The sequence below is a fragment of the Mizuhopecten yessoensis genome, unplaced genomic scaffold, assembly GCF_002113885.1.
Source record: "Mizuhopecten yessoensis strain PY_sf001 unplaced genomic scaffold, ASM211388v2 scaffold10529, whole genome shotgun sequence".
Classification (NCBI taxonomy): domain Eukaryota; kingdom Metazoa; phylum Mollusca; class Bivalvia; order Pectinida; family Pectinidae; genus Mizuhopecten; species Mizuhopecten yessoensis.
This window is the reverse complement of record NW_018408592.1, coordinates 1035331-1054090: the sequence shown is the minus strand read 5'-3', so window position 1 is coordinate 1054090 and position 18760 is coordinate 1035331. Positions and strand designations below refer to the sequence as shown.

General features: G+C 36.1%; 1 protein-coding gene across 1 annotated transcript in view; it reads left to right on the top strand.

The window, feature by feature from the left end:
- Positions 1–18760, top strand: part of LOC110460985 (FMRFamide receptor-like) — a 101298-nt gene that overhangs the window by 57084 nt on the left and 25454 nt on the right. Inside the window, exon 2 of the mRNA XM_021514242.1 lies at positions 1873–1955. The gene's annotated coding sequence lies outside the window, so the exon portion shown is untranslated. The remainder of the gene's footprint in view (positions 1–1872; positions 1956–18760) is intronic.

Below are 18760 nucleotides of genomic sequence, written 5' to 3'. Positions count from 1 at the left end.
TCTCTCCATACATTCGCAGCATCTGCAGCCCAAAACCATTTCCGTATCCCTACAACACCTTGTACACTTAGCATGCAGGCTATAGTCTAGTGCTGTAGTTATACCTTTTGCTGTTTCAGAATTCTTATTTTCAATATCTGCTTCTGTTACTTTTCTGTGGAAATGAATAAAATACCCAAAACTTACAAAATTTGTCTGGACATCAACTTTAAAATCAATCCACATATCTCTATGAAACCTTGTACATGCATCAGACTAGCTACCTACTGGTATTTGTGACTTTTCCTATTTTGAAATTCTGATTTTTAATTGTCCTCCCTGTAACCATGGAAACAAATATTTTAACATACTAAATTCGTAGTTTTCTTACCGGGACATCATCTGACCGTGGCCATAAATTTGACCATACAGAGTTTTCTGTCCATTTATAACCATAATATTTGAAAACATTAACAGTAAAACACACGGAGGATTTACATCAAATACAAGTAGAGTGATGGGATACAGTTGATATATGCATGTTTCTTTCTTCGGCTATCTTCTTATCAGTAGTGCTCAAGGGAAAATGCCACGGTTTGCAGTGCCTTGCTGCTGGTGATATTTAAATGTGAGATGATACATTGGTTTGAAGATCCAAACACTTTCCAAATTGATATGAAAATGATCTCCGATTTGAGTGACAAATGGCTTTCGAGATTCCATCTTGGAAAAAGTAAATCCATGCACATCCGTCATATATTAGGAGAACATGCAAGCATATTACTTAAGTGAGAAAGCTCTAGAAGAGGACTAGGCCATGAGAAGGATCTTGGAGCGATTGTATACAATACCCTAACATTTAAAGGCTAAATTCAGTGTCCACTGTCATTCGATGAATTTTTCATTACATGAAAGAACACATTCCTGGGATTATATAAAACTCTTGTTTGTGTTCGATTAGAATATGCAAACATGGTATGGTGCCGATAAAAAGTTAAAACATATGATTTATGGGAATGAGTCCAAAGAAGGGCAGGACTATCGTGGCTGAGTGGTTACAGCGTCTGATCGTCTTTGATCACTAGCCCTCAACCACTGGGTCGCAGGTTCGAGGCCTACGTGGGGCAGTCACCAGGTACTGACTGTAGGTCGGTGGTTTTTCTCTGGGTACTCGGGCTTTCCTCCACCACCAAAATGTCCATAATGAAATGACTATAGCTGTTAAAAGGACATAAAACACTAACAAACCAAACCAAGGAAGGGCTCCCAAAAGAAAACTTGTTTGTAGAGAGGATCATACAGATCAGGAAATAAACTAAACCATAAGCAGGAATAGTGTAATTATCAAAATTGATACCGTATAATGGGTTATTTACGCGGTATTTAATTTTCGCAATTTTGAACAAAAATTAGAAAATTATATTTACATGGATTATAATTTCTCAATCTAAATGTGTGAAGGAACTAAGTTTTCATGGTGTCTTAACACAGAGACGAAGCACTCTGCACATAAAATGACAATACGTTATATTATTCTGCAGATCATATTTTCGCAATCACATTATTGACCCACGAAATCGCAAAAATATCATCCCTGCAGAAATATCCTTCTGAATGGTTTGCCATATTTATTGATAAGACCATGCCTGATGGATAAGCCCACTCATTTGAAATACTGTCTAGTATGACTACTAACTGGTGCTGTTTCACTGTCCAGCAATAGACCCACTCTCATCAAATCCGAGTTTATGTGTTGACCCCGGGGTTATTACAGGGTAACCACTGTATGTCCTACAATCTTAAGGTACCACCTTGATAAAAAAAAACATCAATACCTAAACACACTGCTATGAATTATTTACTAAAAAGATGTGTTTCTTCCTGTTTTCTCAGGTGTTGCCTCGTGTCTTTACCTGGCCTACCTGTGCTTAACGAGTATTGAATACGAACATCATTTAACGGCTGATTTCACAAAGGTAAGTTGTGTCGTTACCTACATTATTAATTATAGACAGGGTTGCTAACCCGGACTAAGATGTTTGCCCTAGCTACTTGTCAGTGTAGGTAATTGTGTGTGGGGGGGTTGTTAATGATACTCTTCTGTGTAGATAATGATCATACATCACACATAACTGTCAGGAGATGAGATGGGGGGGGGGGGTTCGTTAATGATTCTTTCTAGTCAGTGCTGGTGAAAGAAGTAATGCACAATACTAAAATACACACAAGTTTGATTCTTAACTAATCACTAAAATGCTTGGGTGTTTAATTTGTTATTGATATGAAATTAATTCTTTTGATACTTAATGACTTGAGTTAACTTAAATCGTTGTGTGGACATCAATGTTTTTAAGTGTTCATACGTTTCTAATTTCTGGATGCAAATTTATGTGAGTGTTTAGTTCTGAAATTAGCATTTTTCATCACCCCATCTGTTGAAATGTGTTTATCAGATGACATTGGGGCACAGTACTTAATTGATATTTACATTTAATTTCGATTGATAGTTTGAAACATTAAAAAAAAAGTTTGAGGTAGACCGAAGAAGTAATGGTGGGTTTTGACCATGTCGCAGGGGGTGGGGGGACCATTTTAGATGCAGACATTCAGACAGCATAGGTGATTGGTACAGAATGATTTAGTAGATTAATCTGTCTGTCTGCAAAAATCTTTTAAATGAAGCTGGTTTGTTGACAGTGGTGTGAAGTATTTATGTGATTAAGCCTATTATACCTCAACCCTTCCACCCCGACTAACAATTCAAGCTTGTCCACGACTAACAATTCAAGCTTGTCCACGACTAACAATTCTAGCTTGTCCACGGGCCTGATCTGTTGCTTTTTCAACCCCTTGAAAGCCGTCAGTATAATTTGATTTTCTTTAAAAAGTTGTTACAACAATTTGTAAACATTAATGAGCCACTATCTTGATTTGTGTTCTAAGTGAAGAATTTTTACTGTTTCTCTCCTTCAAGATATTTTCTAGCCACTTTGATTACGTTAAATAACTGTATATTTGGTGATTATAGGTTTAATCAATAAATCTCAGTCGTTAATTGGATGATGATCAAAGGCTTCTGACAACTGCTATAGCATCTTGGGCCCATGCAGTTGTTCAAAGGATGGTTAGCTTACTTACTGTTTAATAAAAAATTTCAACCTTTAACAATTTTGTCAATATACAAGGTAAAACCTCACAATTTTACATGTAAATTTACGCTACTAAATATTTGATATCTGGAGAGTTATAACTAATTCAGTGGTTGTGTTTTAAAGTTACTCAAAAATAAAAATTTGCGCTAATAACTGATTTAGCTAATCACCTTTTGAACAACTGGGCCCTGCTGTATATTTGTTATGCCCTTGCCATTTAAGAAGGGGTCAGGTAGGAGAAAACCTTAGATAAGTGTTCAGTGTTCCAAGGTCAATTGCTATTAACAGGTCAAACACAGGCTAGGGCCAAGGGGCATTCGTGTCTTACAGACATTTTCTAGTCAGAAAATATTTCTTCACAATCCAAAATAGGGATTTTCATCAAAACCTCAAGAAAGCCATTTATATCAAAAGTGAATGATGATGGAATATCTCTTCTATCAATCACTGAAGGAGAATTTTAGCGCCTCAAAACCTGTTTGCATTAAAGTCATCATAATCTAGTAGAAATGGTTCATTCTGTATGATTTGAGCATAGCTTGTCTTTGAAATATTTATTTTGATGCCTCCTATTAATGGTGTATGTGTTTGAGAGAGAAAGCTAGCCTGTATCAACATTTAAAAGTTAAAGTCTGTTAGGACACCTAATGGTATATTTCTGTAAATATGTTAACTAAGGTCTATGTCAATCCCCTCAAGATAAACCTTAGCACCAGATAGAACCTAACACAGTAGCAATTAGACTTCGGAATCCATACACATGCTGTTGATACCACCACTGATTTCAGCCAGTTTCTCCGTCATCAGTCCGTTCATGCCTTGAAGTTCTGTCGGCCATCATTCTGGGGGCTCTCCATGTTTTATATCTCCAGGAGTCTCTGACATCGCAGCCTGCCAGTCTTTGATGCTCCGCAGTTTCCCAAACTTTGTCTCAAAATCATCATTTTAGTATTTGACTTATATCACATGTACAGTACATGTAAATGTGTTGGGTGTCCAATCAAAGTTCCTTTTCAGGTAGCTTACTCAGTGGGCCATTAGTGCCTCCTGCTTGCAGCTAGGGCACATCACTAATCATCTACTTTTCTTGAAAAATATTAATTGACCAGAACTGATGAGGCATTTTTTTTCTTGTTTTGCTAAATTTAGCATTCAACATCTATGGAGCATGGGAATTCATGCTGAATAGCTGAAGGGCATTCCCCCCCCCCTGTCTGCATTGGAGGGGAGGGGGAAATTTTGGTGTAAATCTTATTATATAAAAGACTACTGTTCATGAAGGAGTGAAGAGATTTCAACCAAATTTAATATTGAGAATTCAATGGCTGTATCCATTAGGGGGTGATTAGGGGAAGTAAGGATACATTTTTCAGCTCCTTCTTAGTTTCACCAGGCAGGTTAGAATTTAACTTATTACCAAGTAGCAGAATTCAAAGTAAATTTAACAAAAGAAAGGTTTTCACGGCTCCGCTGAAACATTAGATACAGCTGAGTAATACAGGCTCTCAATCACACGGCCTTAGTCAGGTTTAGTTTCAGTTTAACCCAGAAGATCAGAGGGATTATCCTGTATTATCACAAACCATTGATATGAGTGAAGATGTACAGGAAATACATTGTGGGATTTATATAGAAGACGCCAACTCCTTCATGTGGTAAACAATCTTTATATATTAATAATGAATTTTAAAAAATACAGTCTCCTTTCCATCCTGCGCACATCCGCACAGGAAAAACATTACTGGAGGTTTTACCTCAGCTGTGGTCAGTGTGGGTCATCTGTCTCGTCAGAGTTAAAGAGAAATGAGGATAAAGGGAAAGCTACTGACCAATCAAAAGTGACCAATTAGTGGATCCCAGGTGACACGTTTTTGATATAGACATGATTTCCCTGTTTTGGATACATTAAGCAATGATAATTATTTTTGATGTGTTTTACTGGCCGAGAGTAATTAACTAGCTCTCTATCATATCAGACGGGTATCATCAGGCTGTATACGTCATATCACTCACAGTCTATTTAGTTACTGATATACTTCAAGGGGAGTAAAGAAATAGATAACGTTAATTTGATTGACATACACTATTTGTATACTGTTGTAACAGTCTTGCTGTCTCTGATATTTATGCAGTAACTCATATAGTTTTTTTAAAGCCCCCAAACTATCCTTTTAACGGACAATTTTACTGACTGAGGTCATATCTAGAAATATTGAATGTCCCTTTCCTCAATAGCAGTACAAGCTTGTCAGATTAATTCATCAATCCATTATCATTGCTAACCTCAATTGAATAGTCCTTGCAGCACCATAAATACTTTTTTTTCTTTTTAAATTTCAGTAATAATTGCACATGTGGACTCATCCTCGCCTTAATAAGTAAAAATTGTATGTTGAGATTCAGCCTTGACCTCAGTAATGGTTGTCTGTATGGACTCACCTTTGACCTCAGTAAGGGTTGTCTGTATGGACTCACCTTTGACCTCAGAAATGGTTGTCTGTATGGATTCACCTTTGACCTCAGTAATGGTTGTCTGTATGGACTCACCTTTGACCTCAGTAATGGTTGTCTTTATGGACTCACCTTTGACCTCAGTAAGGGTTGTCTGTATGGACTCACCTTTGACCTCAGAAATGGTTGTCTGTATGGATTCACCTTTGACCTCAGTAATGGTTGNAGTATGTACTCACCTTTGACCTCAGCAATGGTTGTCTGTATGGATTCACCTTTGACCTCAGTAATGGTTGTCTTTATGAACTCACCTTTAACCTCAGTAATGGTTGTCTGTATGGACCCACCTTTGACCTCAGTAAGGGTTGTCAGTATGTACTCACCTTTGACCTCAGCAATGGTTGTCTGTATGGATTCACCTTTGACCTCAGTAATGGTTGTATGTATGGACTCACCTTTGACCTCAGCAATGGTTGTCTGTATGGATTCTCCTTTGACCTCAGTAATGGTTGTCTTTATGAACTCCCCTTTAACCTCAGTAATGGTTGTCTGTATGGACCCACCTTTGACCTCAGTAATGGTTGTCTGTATGGATTCACCTTTGACCTCAGTAATGGTTGTCTTTATGGATTCACCTTTGACCTCAGTAATGGTTGTCTGTATGGACCCACCTTTGACCTCAGTAATGGTTGTCTGTATGGACTCACCTTTGACCTCAGTAATGGTTGTCTGTATGGACTCACCTTTGACCTCAGTAATGGTTGTCTGTATGGACTCACCTTTGACCTCAGTAATGGTTGTCTGTATGGACTCACCTTTGACCTCAGTAATGGTTGTCTGTATGGACTCACCTTTGACCTCAGTAATGGTTGTCTGTATGGACTCACCTTTGACCTCAGTAATGGTTGTCTGTATGGACTCACATTTGACCTCAGCAATGGTTGTCTGTATGGATTCACCTTTGACCTCAGTAATGGTTGTCTGTATGTACTCACCTTTGACCACAGTAATGATTTTATGCCAGTATCCGTCCAGCAACATAGTAATAGTATGTCAGGACTCATCCTTGAAATCTTTAACTCATTCACCCCTGAAATTTCATAATGAACTATTCCAACCTTTGAATTGGAAGAGTTCAAATGTGTCTTCAGGAGTGAATGAGTAAAAAAAGTGTATTTTGAGACTCTTCCTTGACCTTATTAATGAGTTGACATTGATCTCAGCAATACTTATATGTCAGCACTCATCCTTGACCTCAATGATGATTTTTGTGAGACAGTTCATTGACCTCAATTACAATATGACACCATGGCTATTAGCTATAGGTACAGGAGACAATATATGAATTGATATTGAAACCTTTAAATTTTTCATTTCAGTAGATATTCACTGTCTATGTGTTAAATTTTATATATACTCTGCCGAGTTGATACTTGAGCAAAACAATTTTAAGACATAACAAATATCCAGAAATATTTTATATCATGCAAAAATTTAATCATATGTATGATATCAATATCTTTCTCAAGTAATTTGTTTTTAGGGGTTTTACAGTATTTGTCCTCTTTCACCTTAGTTTTACCCCTATTACCGACCAATCACTGAAATAGGTGACTGAATAGTGTAGTATATTGACCCCCTGACCTTTGACCTCGAAATAGATGGCTCTAATGTTGAGTGCATTGGTAATCATGACCTTGTAGATATTGCTACAAATCTTCCAGCAAATCACATAATCTACTTAGACTGCATCATAATTCAGTTTTTAACCTTTAATCCTTCCTATACTTACAATAAGCCCTTAATAACCATTGCATGCTCGTCATCAGCCATTGAACCCTTGTTTACAAGGAGGGTTAAACTCGTAGGGACATACAAAAGTTTCATTGGATCCGAAAATAGGTATAAAAGTGATTAGTTTAATTCTGTACAGTGAGTTTTTGGTATGATAATCATTTCTCCATCTCAGTTTATGTATAATTTCATGAATTGGAAATGTAATAAAGGAAAGTTACAGAGTATCGTTCAACCTTCCAAATAAAATTACATGTATAGCTATCTGTGTGTGTCTGGTCAAGGACTCAATGACAAAAGTAAACACTGGGTAGGGCTTGTGTTCCACCTGGTAAATATTTTCTCAGACAGAAAAGGGAGGTCTTTAGCCCTTTTTCCCAGGACACTGTGAACTATTATACTAAATCAATAACTGCCTTACCCTGAGGAGCAGTAGATGTAATGATGGAAATGGTGTACCATACATGACCTTATAATGGATGTAGGATGGATGTGCGGTAGGACTGCATGTATTTCCCATAAAAATAAACCTGCTACTAGAAATATTCGTTATGGCAGGTGTGGTTGTAAGGTGGATTACAGTAAGTTTACTGGTCAGTGATGAAGACATGTTTAGAGTGTTTTTGTAAGGTGGATTACGGTAAGTTTACTGGTCAGTTATAAAGACATATGTTTATAGCGTGTTTGTTAGGTGGATTACGGTAAGTTTACTGGTCTGTGATGAAGACATATGTTTAGAGTGTTTTTGTAAAGTGGATTACGGTAAGTTTACTGGTCAGTGATGAATACATATGTTTATAGCGTGTTTGTTAGGTGAAATAAGGTAAGTTTACTGGTCAGTGATCATGATGAAGACATATGTTTATAGCATGTTTGTTAGGTGGATTACGGTAAGTTTACTGGTCAGTGATGAATACATATGTTTATAGCGTGTTTGTTAGGTGAAATAAGGTAAGTTTACTGGTCAGTGACGAGACATATGTTTAGAGTGTTTTTGTAAGGTGGATTACGGTAAGTTTACTGGTCATTGACAGAGACATGTGTTTAGAGCATGTTTTAAGTGCCAGGTTACTAATTGATGAATAATGATAGATATTTTAACAACTTGAGAGTGGTACCTGTATAAATTGAACAGGTGTTCATTTATTTGAACACCTGGACAGTGGTCAGTGACCTTGTGTGAACTGCTTGTCGGATTATTGGATTGGTTTAGTTTAATTTTGTTTAACGTCCTATTAACAGCTAAGGTCATTTAAGGTCATGCAGATTATTAAAATGTTGTCAATTTCACTTTAGTAAAAAACATTACAAGGGATGAAAAAGTTCAATAATTCACAGCTTCATGATATTTATAGGCACTACATGTGTAGGTACCTGGGATGAAGCTCTTTAAAATTCATCATATAAATGACCTTGAATTATTTTCAAGATGACTGGGTTCCTTAGATCATAACTTTGAAATGGTTGAGACCACTACCCTGTAAGCATATATCTGTTTACTAGGCATGAAGATACCCTGGAGACTGAATTCTAAGGGTGATCATTCGGGTGTTCAAATATTTAAAATCATACTCCTCCTGAATTGTCGATCACATTTTAAACAAATTTGCTATCAAGCATCATCAATATCAGGAACCCAAACGTTCTGTAAAGAAAGACTGTTTCCTCCTTGAGAGGTATATTATAATATCTCAATATTATCTTCAAAAAGAACATTTCGCAATGATGGATTAAATATTCAGGTGAGGAATGCAGACCCTCTTGGCCTTTGGTTTGATTATCCTAGCATGAATGGTGTTTTTGCTATATTGTGCCACTGATTTCGTATCCAACCAGGATAGAAGTTTTCACAATTTCGTAACACTGCAGTTGTTTCCCAGGAATGGTGTTTCCCAATGATGTGAAAATGCAGTCAAACCTGTGTGAACTTTGAGCAGGATCACAATCAATTAAAACTAAACAATCAATTAAAACTAACCCACTCATTAACCAATGTCGATCCATGTTTCGGTTACCACCATTGAAATGATCCACCCGTCGACATTACTTTTATCCTTTAAATTTCATTTCTATAGTCCACTCATCAACCGATTTCATTCATATTTTTCTGGTCTGGTTAGCATTCTTGATTGACTCAGATATTGTTCATCAGTCAGTGACCTTGAAATGACCTCTGAGCACTGGGCGTCGCAACTTACTTATAGACAGAATCTTAATTATCGTGGTTGTATAGGCTTCAGTTGTTCTCATGTATATAATATGTTGTAAAGGTGTGTTATTTATCGACCTTCAGGGATGTATTGTTGCTTCTTTATCATCATAGATAACGATTTATCTGACACTAATGCTGGTATTTGTTTAAAGCACACATACAGGGGACACACCATGCTTTTAGCTTTGTAAAGACATAATATTTATTACTTTATTTTATGATTGACTTCCGTTTAGGACAATACTGGTCTGTATTAAGCATTCAACAACTTCATAAAATGCTCCCTCAGCGGTCATTGGTGTGAGGGGAGTATTGACAAAGGGTCAGAAACACCACTGACAACACTGACCACCATCTGTCTGGTGGGAGTCTAGGACAACCAAGTTGATGAAGGGTTCACATACATAGAGCCAAGTCCAATCAGCTTCATGTTGACATGAGGTTCACATACATAGAGCCAAGTCTAATCAGCTTCATGTTGACATGAGGTTTACTTACATAGAGCCAAGTCTAATCAGCTTCATGTTGACATAAAGTTCACATACATAGAGCCAAGTCCAATCAGCTTCATGTTGACATAAGGTTCACATACATAGAGCCAAGTCCAATCAGCTTCATGTTTACATGAGGTTCACATACATAGAGCCAAGTCCAGTCAGCTTCATGTTGACATGAGGTTCACATACTAGAGCCAAGTCCAATCAGCTTCATGTTGACATAAGGTTCACATACATAGAGCCAAGTCCAATCAGCTTCATGTTGACATGAGGTTCACATACATAGAGCCAAGTCCAATCAGCTTCATATATGAGGTTCACATACATAGAGCCAAATCCAATCAGCTTCATGTTGACATGAGGTTCACATACATAGACTTAATGTCCAGTCATCTTCATGGAAATTCAGGTTTCCAAGTTTGCAGATTCTATATATGCTTCTCAAAACTTCATATCAGAGTTATCCCCCTTGAGCAATTGTAATTATCATTACCCAACAATAATTTTCACTCCTTGGGATATTCATTTTGAATTTGTTATCAATTTACCAGTCCAAGCCATCAGTTTAAATAGTTATTTTACACAACTCTTAGTAGGTAAAGTAATAGGGTTTTATTGTTAAAAATCTTGATAAAAAATAGTTATGACCTTAAACCAGAACCTCTACCCTTCAGGTATTGTCTGTACATCTTCATATATTGTTGGTGACCTTCAGGTATTGTCTGTACATCCCCATGTATTGTTGGTGACCTTCAGGCATTGTCTGTACATCCCCATGTATTGTTAGTGGCCTTCAGGCATTGTCTGTACATCCCCATGTATTGTCAGTGACCTTCAGGTATTGTCTGTACATCCCCATGTATTGTTGGTGACCTTCAGGTATTGTCCGTACATCCCCATGTATTGTTGATGACCTTCAGGTATTGTCTGTACATCCCCATGTATTGTTGTTGACCTTCAGGTATTGTGTGTACATCCCCATGTATTATTGGTGTCCTTCAGGTATTGTCTGTACATCCCCATGTATTGTTTGTACATCCCCATGTATTGTTGATGACCTTCAGGTATTGTCTGTACATCCTCATGTATTTTTGTTGACCTTCAGGTATTGTCTGTACATCCCCATGTATTGTTGATGACCTTCAGGTATTGTCTGTACATCCCCATGTATTGTTGGTATTCAGGTATTGTTTGTAAGTTCAGGTATTTTTCATTACCTTTAGGGTAATGAAAGTGATCTTCAAATATTTTGTGTGGCTGCCAGGATTTGTGTGGCATCCAATGTCAAGATATTCTTGGATTCTCATGCTAATGATAAACACAGATGCTGATTACCATGAATATGGGAACAAATTTGAATGGTCAGATTTCAAAAGTTCAAAGGTTCACCAACCTTACATGCAGGTGGCAATACAATTAAGCAGAGCTGGTGTGTCTGGATGTTTTCATTGATATCATCAGCTGGATGCATGAAATTTGATAATATTTTCTCATCTGTTTGGTCTTTGAAATATGATAAAGAAGCAATAATATCAAACAAGAAATTCATTTCTGTCCATTATTTTGTCTGTTCATCATGTTCGTCAGAAGACCTCACAAGCTCCTGAAATGTTATAAGCAATAATTCAGAGTGGTTATTTTTGTAGAAACAGATTTTTTCCCAATATATTTTAACATTAAAGTCGAAAGTGAGAGTACCAATTTTTAGGTCACATGAGCTTTAGCTCAAGTGACTTATTGCTATCCGTCTTCGTCCGTCGTCCGTTAACATTTTACATTTTAAATTAAGCTGAAATACTAGCAAAGGGATTTCATTAATATTTCATGGGAAGGTTACTGACATCTCCCTGACCAAGTGTTGTTATTTTTCAGTTCGATCAGAAATCCAATATGGCCACCACGGCCGCCATTTTGAAAAACTATTTCAAACTTAAACTCAAGTTCTGCTAAGCTGATTGAACTGAAACTTTGTAGGAATGATCGACTCATGGTCCTGACAAAGTGTTGTTATTTTTTGGGTCGATCAGAAATCCAATATGGCTGACATGGCCGCCTTTTTGAAAAACTATTTCAAACTTAAAGTCAATATCAAATCCAATATGGTCGCCACGGCCGTCATTTTGAAAAAACAATTTCAAACTTAAAGTCAAGTTCTGCTGGGCCAATTGAACTGAAACTTTTTAGGAATGATCGTCTCATGGTCCTGACAAAGTGTTGTTATTTTTCCGGTCGATCAGAAATACAATTTTGCTGCCATGGCAGGTATTTTGAAAATAACTATTTCAAACTTAAAAACAAGTTCTAATAGGCCGATCTAACTGAAACTCGGTCTAGGAATGATCAGCTCATGGTCCTGAAAAATTAAGTTAACGTTATACTCAACTATTTTTTACTCAAATTGGTACATATTTTAACAACAAAAATAAATACAGGACCGTTTAGGCCCATGGGCCTCTCGTTTCTCCAAGATTAACTTTCCATTAATTTCATTACGAGCTGGTATACAATTTTTTGAGTGGCTTGCCGTCCGATTGTTGTTACTATAATAACACGAGATTATATGATGCATTGTATTTCTGAGAAAGTTCTCTATTGAGGTTTGCTGCACATTGCTCTATCTGAATCTCTGATCATGCGTGACAAAATCCTGGAACTCTGGTGTTCACCCTAGGTCTGGATCATAACTATTTCTATGGTGCTGGATCATAACTATTTCTATGGTGCTGGACCCTAGGTCTGGATCATAACTATTTCTATGGTGCTGGACCCTAGGTCTGGATCATAACTATTTCTATGGTGCTGGATACAGCTTCCCGATATTGTATAGATCACTGTCGGTCGTGATTCGTACTTTGAAGAGTTCTCTGCCCTTGTTTACACACAGAACATTGATGATTTAACAGCCCGTGGTTTGTTTTTTTGTCAGGAGACTAAGAGTACTTTTACTTTACACAGGAACTCTGCATGGCTATCTCGTCCTGATCTGCTACTGGCTATCTTGGGCAGTTCATTATCATTAGAATCTATAGGTTTGCACTCTGTCCAACTTTCCATGCATCAATTTGATAACCGCAATGAATCTAATGGGAAATAAGTGTGATAAAAGAAATAACTGATAATTCAAAGAGATATAACTGATCAGTGATAAAGAAAAATGTAGTGAATCAAAGGGGAGATAACTGATGAATTAAAGGGAAGTAACTGTGATGTATCACAAGAGAGATAACTGTGATAAATATGAACAGTTTCTAAGATTTCTGTATTCAATTTTGCTAGATTCAATTTTGACTAGCTGAGCTGCATGAAATAAGTGTACTTTGAAAGTGCCTCCCGATCATCAATGGTTTACTTTGTTCAGATTGGTTTGGATATAAGGGGTTGCTCTCCCTGAGCAGTTAGACGGACTTGTCTAGTTGTTCAGCCACTGGTAGAATTGTTCCTTAGATACGACAATAATATAAAGGTCTCATCATGGCCCAGTGCTTATGTAAAAGACATTTACAGATACCAAAATAATCACTACAGCGACACTTTAAAAGCTACAACTACAGAGGACGCTTACTTCAGACATAAGATGTAACAGTGGACACATACTTTGAAAGTAAGACTACAGCCACTATGAATAGGACGCCTACTTCATAAGTAAGAATAGGCTACGATCATTATATAAGATTCAAATATCACCAGTGAGGTTAAGCTACTGAAGTTACAAGAACGATATTGTATATATATTAAGTAAGAGATGAGTTCATGGTCTCTGCATATAAATGAACTTCAGAAGATACTTAAAACAAATGGAAAAACATTGAGTTTGGCCTGCTTTAGTCCACAATGAAATACCCAGATTTAAGTTCACATAGATATACTAATCTCTTTCATTTTCAATCATATTCTCAGTGTATGAGAATTGTTATACCTCTCTAATATTTCATTGACTTCCATAATTAAGCTTCTGGAAGGAATTGTAATCTTGCCAAATGTTTATATCTTACATGATTAAATAAATTGCAATTTGTGTGTATAAGCACCTTCGGTAATTGAATAGAAGTGTGACCAGTACTTAGCTAAAGCCGTTCAATTAGTAACACAAGTCTAATACTTATATAGACATACTATGCTTGTATAGCTTAACCAAGTTTTGACGCATCAATTTATTTCTATTCAAATAACAATTGAATGCTAATTTTTTTAGATAGTGAACTAAATGATAAATTTTCACACAAAAATTATGTACTTGAAGGTAACAATTAATGTTCCAGAAATAGCTTTTAGTGATATATTAGAAGGTATATTTCAACATCACACAAAGTGAACCAGTTGAGATGAAATTTACATTGGTATTTATTTCATTTAGTTCTTTAAGCTGATCCAGTTTTTCATTGTTCAGAGGTGTGCGTGATATTTGTACGTATTAATTTACTTAAATATTAATCAGACTGACTGACATTTTAAATACTATAATAATAATAGGCTTTATTTATTCTTGATAACATATTGAGCATGAAGCTCATCTTACACATAGTCAAGATACAATGTATGATAAAATGTACAATATTTACAGCTACTCAGTAATCACACTGACTGACATTTGAAATACTACTTACGGAGTATTTAATGTATTTAGGCAGTTACAAAACACTTCTATCTCTGTGTACGATAAACAAATTTTAAAAGTACATATAATTTCTCATCCTGAGCGGTTTCTTGAAAACTGAATACTTCAGGATCTGTTCCTCAATTAAAAGCTCATGTGGTGATATTTATCTGTCAATCCTTATATACACATTTATGATGAGTTACAATCAGTGAAGGATTTAAAAAATTGAAGTTAGAACATTCTGATTGAAATATGAACAGATTTATTACTGTATGTAAGTAAAATCTCATTCCGAGTATAAGAAAAATATGTTATGTATTTGCATGTGATCAAGGAATGACTTTAACATGACAAAATCTTTTAAAACTGCTATTAAAATAGATTGCTTTTGAAATTGAAAAACAAATTAATGGCGTAAAGAGTTATGGATTGACAATAATCATCTGTTTTTGAAGTGTCTTAAGAGCGTGTGAATTTGTATTTTAAGGTTCCCTAACTAAAAAGCAATTTCTTTTTCCCTATTTTCACTGAAATTCTTCAAAACAAATTACAGAACCTGTCATACAGGTATCGTGTAGAAAACTGTTGATCTTGCGTTTTATAGAGGAGTACATAAATTATATCTGTATACTAAAATAAAACAGACATTTATGACAATTCTTGATTTCGTTATTTTATGCCCTCTATAAAAATCGGGGGGGGAACATAATGTACCCATGTCCGTCTCGTCAGGTCGTGACACATCGCAATTCATTGTTATGGCTCTACCAACTTCTTATACAGAGGTTAGGTATGAGGATATACTCCAGACGAGTTCAAACTCTGTATTTCGGTGTCCCAAGGTCAACACCAAGGTCGCTGTTACTATTTATAGGCCAACCATTGCTATTTTGTCAACAGATTCACTGTCATCAGTTTACAGAGAGTTCATGGACGAGGAGGCTTTCAGCATGTCTTACAGGGGTGTTTTAGTTCAGAATTAGTGGTGTAAAATTGTCTTCAAGGATTCTTATGGAAAAGATATCATCAACTCATTAAGATATAAAAGATACGTAAGGAATTTTGTCAGAAATACCAAAAAGCACAGCCATAAAGACAAAAAAATGCAGTGTCTTGCATTGGTGCCATGAAGATCGCAAGCAGCACTCTTTTAAGACTACTTATTATACATACAGACACAAGAAAAGGAAAATTTTACTATTGTTCACGCTGGACATCGGTTGTTTAATTTTACGATCGGAACACTTACAATAAATAATGAATGTCTTCAAGCTGGTGTGGCAATAACAATGTGACTGGGCTGTACAGAATGTAATGATAGTTATTTGTAATTTTGTCAAATAATGTTAGTAGGAGTGTCAGGGTGTGCATATATAGTTTTTACGGCTAAATTAATTGAACGGTAGGAAAGGACAATTTCTCACAGGAGATTAAAATCGTGATCACATTCTAACAGATCTTGTTTTTGAGGTGATTTTCTCCTGCATTTCTAGATAATTCGGAGATTGGATGATATAGTCTTCCAAGAGTAATATGCAGATGTTATGACAGCGGTACTTAAAGGGTTACAATGAAACATTTTATTTCACACAATTGAATAATTGCGTGAAATCTATCTGATATCGAATCCGTCTAACAATAATGACTGATCTTCGTGGGTGAGATGTTCTTGATCTTCTTCTGTTTTTGAGGTTTATATTTCATGTAGACAGTCAATTATTAATCGCTAAAATATTGTCAACTACGAAATATAAATGTTTAAACTGTTAGCATTCTACCTTCAGTTCCAGTAGTTGATTATGAATTGGATCTCATAGTCGTTATTATACATCAGTAAAATCGGTTTTGAATTAATGCTGATTAGACAATTTTCTTTCACAAATAATGCTGTTGATATCATTATTAAAATATTTATATAAATATATGCACAAGTTACTTGTTTCAGGTAAATAAATAAAAAGCTGATCCTAAAAATGCCAAAAATAATAACACAAATAAAGTTGTACATAAATCGAACTTCAATTCATACTCAAATTAAAGATATTTGTGGTTTATTTTTGAGTAAATAAATTCATTTTTAAAGCAAATATCAAAATATTGCTTCAATTAACATTTGCACATACATGCTGTTTGTCAGAATTTACTGTGATACCAAATCCTTAAACCTTTTCCTGAATTTTGTTTTTTAATTCTATTATTTCCTCTCTCTTTTTTTTGCCGTTGGTGATGAATTGTGAGATCCAGTATCTGTCACGATCACCATGAGATTTACAGTTCAAGTTTTATTATTTACCAACATAGTGTCAAAGCTAGCTACAGTGACAGACAGTGCTTCGGCTAATATCCTTAATACACACCATATAGATAACGGTTGAGGTCTGCTTAGATCAACGAACACCTCGCACTGTGATAATTGTCTAAAGTGCGAGATGCTCCATGATTGAGCACGGCTTATTTTCTCAAGGGAATGACCAATAGAAGACACCCCGCCCAAATCGGGATTTACGGATGATAGATTTGACGCTTGCGATGATTTTTCATCTTTTCCATTTATGTCTGATCGGGATTCCCTCCCCCAAACCAGACGTCACGCTGTCAATACAAAGGTTACGTTATGGGGATACGTTTGGAACAATCAATTGGTAAAGCCATATAAATGTGATACCTTCTGTGTATTGTGTGAGTGGTTGGCGAGTATTTGATAATGGGGAGTGATGAATCCTTAATAAAGACATACTGCTGTCTACAAATCCAGATTTAATGGAGACGATGAACACGAACACATCTGTGGTTGTTTACTAGACTTTTTAACTCAAATCAATCATGATCAGTTTCCTTACTTCTCCAAATACTTCACACTTGTGAGTATCAAATGTTGTACAGTTTAAAAACTGTATGTTTACCAAAAACTGAGGTAAATAAGGTCTCTTAAAAATAGTGGTGTAAAAGGAAAACCAATCTCAAACAGATGTGACTTGGGAAAAGTTCCTATAAACGTATAATTTTATATACCCTTTTTGAAGGTATGGTTTATACAGGTTTTTAGAGATAACAGTTTGTATAGGTGTTTGGAGGTTCTGGTTTATACAGGTTTCTAGATTTTTCTGGATTCATTTAGCCTGGCTATAACCATTTGCAAAGTGAAATGCTGTATGTAAGAAATAGTACTGTGTGTTTTAGAAGTAACTACTGTGGAAATAGCACTACTCAAAATGTTTATTTTGCCTGAAGAGGTAGAAGGCAATTTTCTTTTTTCCAAATTGTTAAAAAAAAATATGTAATGTTATAATTCCATTCATATAAGTTATGACATAGGAGTCTTTTAAATTGGAGTGCTTGATGATATAAAATATAATAGCGACAGACTTGGGTAAGTTTTGAGTATGACATTATCTGATTGCTCGAATGCTTCGATAGTGTCCTCATTGTCGTGATCAATTAATGTTGACTAGATGGTCGTCTCAAAAATGTGGGTGTTGGGTGAGAACTGATTTGCCTGGTGACTTGAGTAGAATAAACCTCCATATTGTCGGACACACCTACAACATTTGTGTCCCTAATTGGGGCTCGGGGTTGAAAGTTTCTTCTACAGTGTCAAGTTGTGGTCATTGTCCTTAGCTTGCTGACCCTGTTCGCTCATCCTTGTGACTTCAACATATGGTTAGTGGGTGACGGAGTCTACATGCAAAAATTAAACTCGCATGAAAAGGTGAACGTTTCTGTGAAAATGTCCAACAGACATAGTGACATATAGTCTTGATATAAACATAGGAAATAATTTTTGTACACAACGGTGGATGATCGTCTTGATGCGGAACATTCAACATCTGGATGTGTTTACAGCACAGAAACCTCAGTACTTGAAACAATGACAATTACAGGACTGGTTAAATAACCATACAGTATCGGAGGAGACTTTCTGTCTGTTAGTACCACTTTATTCGTAGCAAATCTGATATACTCTTACCTACAACTTCCATATTTGGTATGACAACCTCTTCGGAAGGCAGAGTGCCATGTACTGGAGTGGATCCCTTGCTATGGCCCTTTGTTAAATATACAGAGTTATAGCCCTTTG